The 6,685-nt window shown below is 39.9% G+C and overlaps 1 long non-coding RNA gene across 1 annotated transcript in view; it reads right to left on the reverse strand.

Annotated features, from left to right (window-relative positions):
• Positions 1-6,685, reverse strand: part of LOC308096711 — a 776,952-nt gene that overhangs the window by 171,348 nt on the left and 598,919 nt on the right. The window lies entirely within an intron of this gene.

Here is a 6,685-nt window from a genome sequence, read left to right on the forward strand (position 1 = left end):
AAACATTTGAGTACTTTTCCCACCACCTGTTTGTTACTTATGCTTGTTTATTAAATCTGACTCCGGACCCCACTTTGAGAACCAAATGATCCATAAACTCACAACATGTCACACATTGTGAGCTGGACGCTGGTAGATCTGTTTCCACTCCTTTTCCGCTGTTTCATCGCACTTTGGGATTTAACAGTTTAACAATGTTACAAAGTTCAGTCGTGACATTCTTAATCCCTGAGATTACGTGCATCTTGTTTTTTTTTTGTTTTTTTTAGCAAGTGATCAAATACTTAAAGGTAGGCCAAGTGGTTTTCTTTGGTTAAAATAAGTGTTAAATAGCTTTATATTCTGATAGTACTCATTGCTATAGAGTGTTTGTTCAGTAACAGGAGTCTTCATGTCTCTCGAGCTCTTTATTAAACAGAAAATGCATTTTCAGGTTGGGGTTCCAATTTTATCCAATCAGGATAGAGAGCTCAGACAGGACGCAGATTAAACAAGTGAAATTGGAAGTGTTGACACAAAGAAATGAGCAGACAAAACTGGAACTGGAACACTATAAAAATGAAGCTGATAAATGGTTGCTCTCCTGATTGGTTGAAATTGTGTCACCTACCTGAAAATGTATTTTCTGTTTATTAAAGAGCTGGAGAGACGGGGAGACCCCTGTTACAAACACACTATAGCAATGATTGCTATCACAATATAGAACGTTAACCTTTTAACAAACATTTAGTTTTAACCTAAAACGTCACTTACCCTACTTTAACACTTGGAAAGGTTGCAACATTGCAAAGTGAGTTGGAGAGAGGGATGCATCTCTATTCTGGCTGTCTCAGCTTTAATACAACATTCATGCATCAACATTTGTGTTTTTAATCAAACTCACACGCCGTTTTTTTTTTACCAATACAGTATTTATTGTTGCTCATATTTTGATTTTGATATAATTCCTATGTTACAGATACAATGTGCAATGCTGTATAAAAACAAAACTTACATAATTCAAACCATACTTATTGTTCTACTTTTGACCACCAGAGAGCAGCGTTTCATTTCTGATCTGGTTTACCTCTGCTGTAATCATAAAGGAGAAAAGGATGGTTAAAGGACCACTTCACCCATTTTCAACCTTAGCGTCGTGTAATTGGTCCTCACTGCTGTGCTCAGTATAAGATGGCACAATTTCTATTTGTACTTTCTCTGAGGTCTCTCTGAGGTGGCTTGCGGACAGTTCAGAAATAACCTCTACCAAAGTATGACCAGGCCTGGTCATTTTAATTAAGACTTTGTTTTCTTTCTTTTGAAATTACAATGGCTTCTATTTCAGCCATGCTAACTTTCCAGGAAGAGAGGTTGTAGTTTATATTGGCTTGGATGATGTCACTGCCCACCCCTGAGACAGTGAGTTAGTATAGTATATTATTATAACCTATTATAGCCATGAATGAACATGAGTGAGGTCCAATTATATGAATATAAGGTATGACATTGAGTGAAGTTGTCCTGTAAAATAAGTGGTTTTAAAGAAGCCTGTCTGATTTATTAGGTTCCATTTGCACACTCAGTGTTGCACACCTGTAAGGGGCCATTAGGAACCCCCTCAAGGAACCATAATGGTACCTGGACCACTGGTGTAGCAGAGTGTTTCCAGTGAGAGAATATGCACAACATCAGCACCCTGACTCTGTTTGACCAGAATGGAACACAGCCTTCAATAGTATCATTGGTGACACCTGTGAAGGAAATAAGGAAGAGGCCCAATTTCTTTCCAATATGGCTGCTGTGCATAGAGCCTGTTACAGTATCATGAAGATAATGTTGGAAATGGCTGAAGTGTGTAGGGGATGGAGACGTTGTTAGCATTACGTTGACAACGCTAGAGCGAGTCAACGTTGTTGTGAAATGGATCAGAAAACAGAATCACATGCAGCACCACTACAAACACTTGTACCAGCATTGCAAAAAAATAAAATAAAGCTTTTTGATTCCAAATGTCTAAAAACACTTCCAGAAGTTCTGTTTTGGATGAACGGGGCAATGACTCTCGTTTCCCCTCTACGATAGGCTTCTTGAAAACCCTCGACGGCCTTTTTTTTTTAAAAGCGCAGTGACACTTGAATAGTGGTATTATGAGATTTCCAATGTATAGAGACACCTAGGCCTTGCCACAATGTGTCAAACTCCAAATATAGGCGAAATATTTTGCTCCGTTGATTAGAAATCGATGATCCAAACTAGTCTCCACATTGACAGTTGAAACAAGTCTCAAAGAAACAGGTCTGTGTTTTTGTTACTTACAGTAGGCCTGTTTCTTCTTGACCACAATGTTAAAATGTAATTTAGATAGCTAGTTATTTAAACAGATGCTACTGTAGGTTCATTGTTTACCTGGTATCCTATATAGTTTCAATGTACAGATTATTATTTTTATAGTAGATCATTTAGTTCTCGGTACTATGTACGTGATTGCGTTGCTTATTGTAAGTCGCTCTGGATGAGAGCGTCTGATAAATGCCTACATTGTAAGTCACTCTTTTAGCACGTAAACAAACAACAACAAAGCAGCTTCTGCCAACATAATCACAACTGGATTTAGTGATATTATGTACAGTACTAGCAGAAAGTGCTTTGTTTGCATTCATTTATGTGCTGAAAGAGTGACTTTGAGAGCTCTTTCACTGGAATATCAATTTCTAATCAACGGAGCAACACTGTAAGATATCTCGTCAATATGTTTACCTCAAGGCGAGGTGCAGTAAATATACAACCCAAAACTCTACTCTCCCAAACCCCAGTGAAAGGAGGATAACATAAAAAAAAAAGATTACAACATAAATATGACCTAATGAGAAAAGGGGTAAGAAAACCTTGGCTGATTTTGAAGCTTGTTTTCCAGTTCAGGTTTAAAACCACATGACACCCTTAATGTCCCTGTTCTGATGGGGCGAACATTAGGCAAAAAAGTTTGTAGAACATTGTCCGACAGCCTGATAGTCTGAAAAATGTTAGGTGAGGGTTAGTTAGAATGTGTGCCTTGCCCTGGACCAATGGTACTTCAGATCAATAGACCATGGGACTAATGGCATGGCACCACCATAGCTGACCTTAGAGTATCCCCACCTGAAAAAGCATTTTCTGTTTATTAAAGAGCTGGAGAGACATGGGCGACTCCTTTTACTGCACAAACACTCTATAGCGATGATTACTATCGCAATATAGAGCTATTTAACACTTACAGTATTTTAACAAAACTATCACTTACCCTACCTTCAATTAGCTGCAGCTGTGTTGTTGACTAGACTGCCATGTTTTTAATCTGCTGTAGTTATTTTTTTTAACCTGAACCGGAAAACAAAAGGAGCCTCTAGGGTTTCATGTGCCTTTTAAGCATCATGTTTGATGTTTGCGTGAGCTGTTAATTACATTTTGACATCATTCATGTTTTTTTTCTTTTTGAGTGTCAACATCAATATTTATTAACAAAAAAAAAAAAAAAAAAACTATTGAAGTACCGTAATACTTTCAGGATTTAAAAAAGTGTAAACTTTCTCACAAAATATAAAACGGACACATCCCAACCATAAATAATAAACATGTATTTAGTCATGCACTTGTTCGTAGGGCTGCATACCATTTAGTTCTTAATCTTTTTAAAATCTTACACATAAAATAAATTTTGATATTTCTTCATGTTGGTATGTAATGAATATTTACATTATTATTTATTAGTATCTGAACGGATTAAGTGTTTGGAACGTCAGGCTTTCTCCCACAGTGTGTGTGTGTGTGTGTGTGTGTGTGTGTGTGTGTGTGTGTGTGTGTGTGTGTGTGAATTACTATACTTGAGATGACCAAATGTCTCTTACAAGCTCACAACGCATAGATCTTGTAGATCTGCTATTTTTGGCAGGATTTTTTTTAAAAATGTCATTCATAAAATCGTCCTCACATGTATAGTAATACAAACGTTAAGTGTGTGTGTGCGTGTGTGTGTGCGTGCGTGCGTGCGCGTGTGTGTGTGTGTGTGTGTGTGTGTGTGTGTGTGTGTGCGTGTGCACCTGTGGGCGATTTTTTGTTTTAAATTTTTTGCTAAACTGGAGCAGTGGCTAAAGGTAAAGTGTAAAAGTCTAATTCATACTTCGTCGCATGACAGTGTTGCTCGACACCATCGCGTGACGAGGTATAAACCAGGCGTTATAAGTGTTGGCCTAAAACACACTCTATGAAACTTAAAAAAGGCTTTGTCCACACCGCAGGCAAATCCCAAATGCTCCAATGCGGTCTTTTAAGGACTGACTTGTCCTGATTCAATCTAGATACAGTAGGTCCAAAAATGCAGATTTCGCGGTGTGAACGTAAGCCATAGACATCTTACCATGATGTCACAAAGCTGCCAAAAAGATCAGAAGTGAACTCATGACAAATCTTCTATGCTGTCTTGATGTGGGACGTCACAGGGTTCCATTTGCTGGGGGTGGGCATGCCTCTGCTTTTGATATCCCCCCCCCCCCTCTCGTCATTCAGTTGTTCGGTCCGGTGGGCGTGATAGTGAAATGCAGCGCACCTCAGCCAAGACCCGGAAAAGACGCGCTGTGATTGGCCAGTTGTCACTTTGAGTGGCAGTTGGGGCAAACGCTCACCCCAAAACATGATTTACGATTCTGTCCCTATCGGTATGTAACTCGGACGGCGCTAAGTATGCTCAAGCAAACTTCGCAACGTTCGGCACAGCAACTTGCTCGCTTTAGCTCGCTCGGTGGTGCCTCTGGTGGCTCAAGTTCGCTTGAGACTGAGCGCCTCCGTCGCGGTCCAAAACTATACTTTATTGGCCAAAAAAATTTGTCTGCGGTTGTCGGAAAAAGAGTGCTGGGGCGGAGTCCATGTTTTCTCGTTTTTGCATTCAGCCAATCGCAAGGCGGCAGGGCGGGTCTTGGCTGAGGTGCGCTGCATTTCACTATCACGCGTCTGGATATATTTTATCCCTGCTTACGTCAGACAGTCCCCCCCCCCCCCCCCACGCACACACACAGACGCAAATCTAGATCTGCTACTTTGCTATACGACAGAGTATACAGGGTTTAAGAAAAGACCCCTTCAATTTTTTTTTTTCGTTTTTTTTACAAATGGAACCCTGCGGAGCGCTATATGACAAACCCATGAGACACAAGTCAACTCGTCATAAATCTGAACGGTGCACACAGAAAAATAATGGCTCTTAAATGGTTCTTTAAAAAGGCTAGACTAAAGAACCTTTTAATTTCATGAATTCTTCATGTTCCTCATATGGTTCTAGAGAACCTTTTTTGTGTCCTGTGAGGTACCAGACATTTGATGGCACCTTTTAACCACTTAAATCCTGGTCCCATTTGGGGCATGTTGTCATTAATAGGTGACCATTGTGACGGAAGAGGATAGATATAGATATTATAGGGTTAAAGAGGTCAAGGTTCTTTAAAGCAGTGGTTCTCAACTTGGGGGTTTGCGACCCCCGAGTGGCCATTTTCTCAAAATTTCCTTCATATGCTTTCAACTACGCAACCCTATCGGTTAAGAGGTGTACTGTATTGAACTCTGATATGTTATAACTCTATGAGAAAATGACCGCCAATCAGATTAAAATGCTTTTTATTGAACAATACGGAAGATACGGGTACTTAGACCCGCCCGTTTCAACTTGTTACATCCATGGCTGTGGGGTAAGCACTTTATATTTGAAATATGAACGTTTATGTAGATGTACGGGTTGTAAGTGGAGAAAGTGCCAAAGCCAGGAACAAGTTGCGCCATGACGGTTGTGACAGACGAGCGTCATGTGAACCATGGCTAAGTCGGTATGTGTGCACACGCGCGTTTGTTCGGTGCGTGTGTGTTTGTTAGATCGGTGAGTCGTGAAGGAGGGGAGTCGCGATACCATGGCCGAGTCTTTTTGGGGGGTCGCCAGCCAAACGGGTTGAGAACCACTGCTTTAAAGAACCTTTAAAAGTTCTTCTATGGCATATCACTCTGAAGAGACAGTTTCGGTTCCGGTTGGCACCTTTATTTTCCTGTGTGTCAAATACTGTACTTGTACTGCACTGCACTGCATTGGTTCTCAAAGTGGTGTCTGGGAACCCCCAGGGGTCCTTGGTGGTGGGGGTACAAGGGGGTCCTCAGCAAAATTTGTTAATAATAGCATCACAATCATTTGAACCACTTTAACCATATTTTTTAATACTTTGGCTATTCAAAAATAGCAGATATACAAGATATCACTTTGTGAGCTTGTAGATCTTTTAAATCGTGACAATTTGTGCAAATCTTTGAATATATATATTTTTAATTCTTTATATATATATATATCTTGTTTTATATATATATGTGTGTATATATATATATATATATATATATTTATATATATTTTTTAAACTAAAATCTTTGCTTCTGGAGGTCCCTCTGGCACAAAATTTTTTTTAGATGGGGGGCCACAGCCAAATATATATATATATATATCAATTTGGGGGTCCTTGGCACAAAAAGGTTTGAGAACCACTGCTGTACCCTAATGTACTTGTACTGTACTGTCTGTATGTGTGAGCTGTTCCAACAACAGCAAGGTGGTTGTTGGCTGTAAGGTAGTCGGAGGGTCTTGGCTGTAAGGTAGTCGGAGGGTCTTGGCTGTAAGGTAGTCGGAGGGTCTCGGCAAAGCCTC

Source organism: Gymnoscopelus braueri (assembly GCF_963280865.1).
Source record: "Gymnoscopelus braueri genome assembly, chromosome: 12".
In the NCBI taxonomy this organism is placed as follows: Eukaryota; Metazoa; Chordata; class Actinopteri; order Myctophiformes; family Myctophidae; genus Gymnoscopelus; species Gymnoscopelus braueri.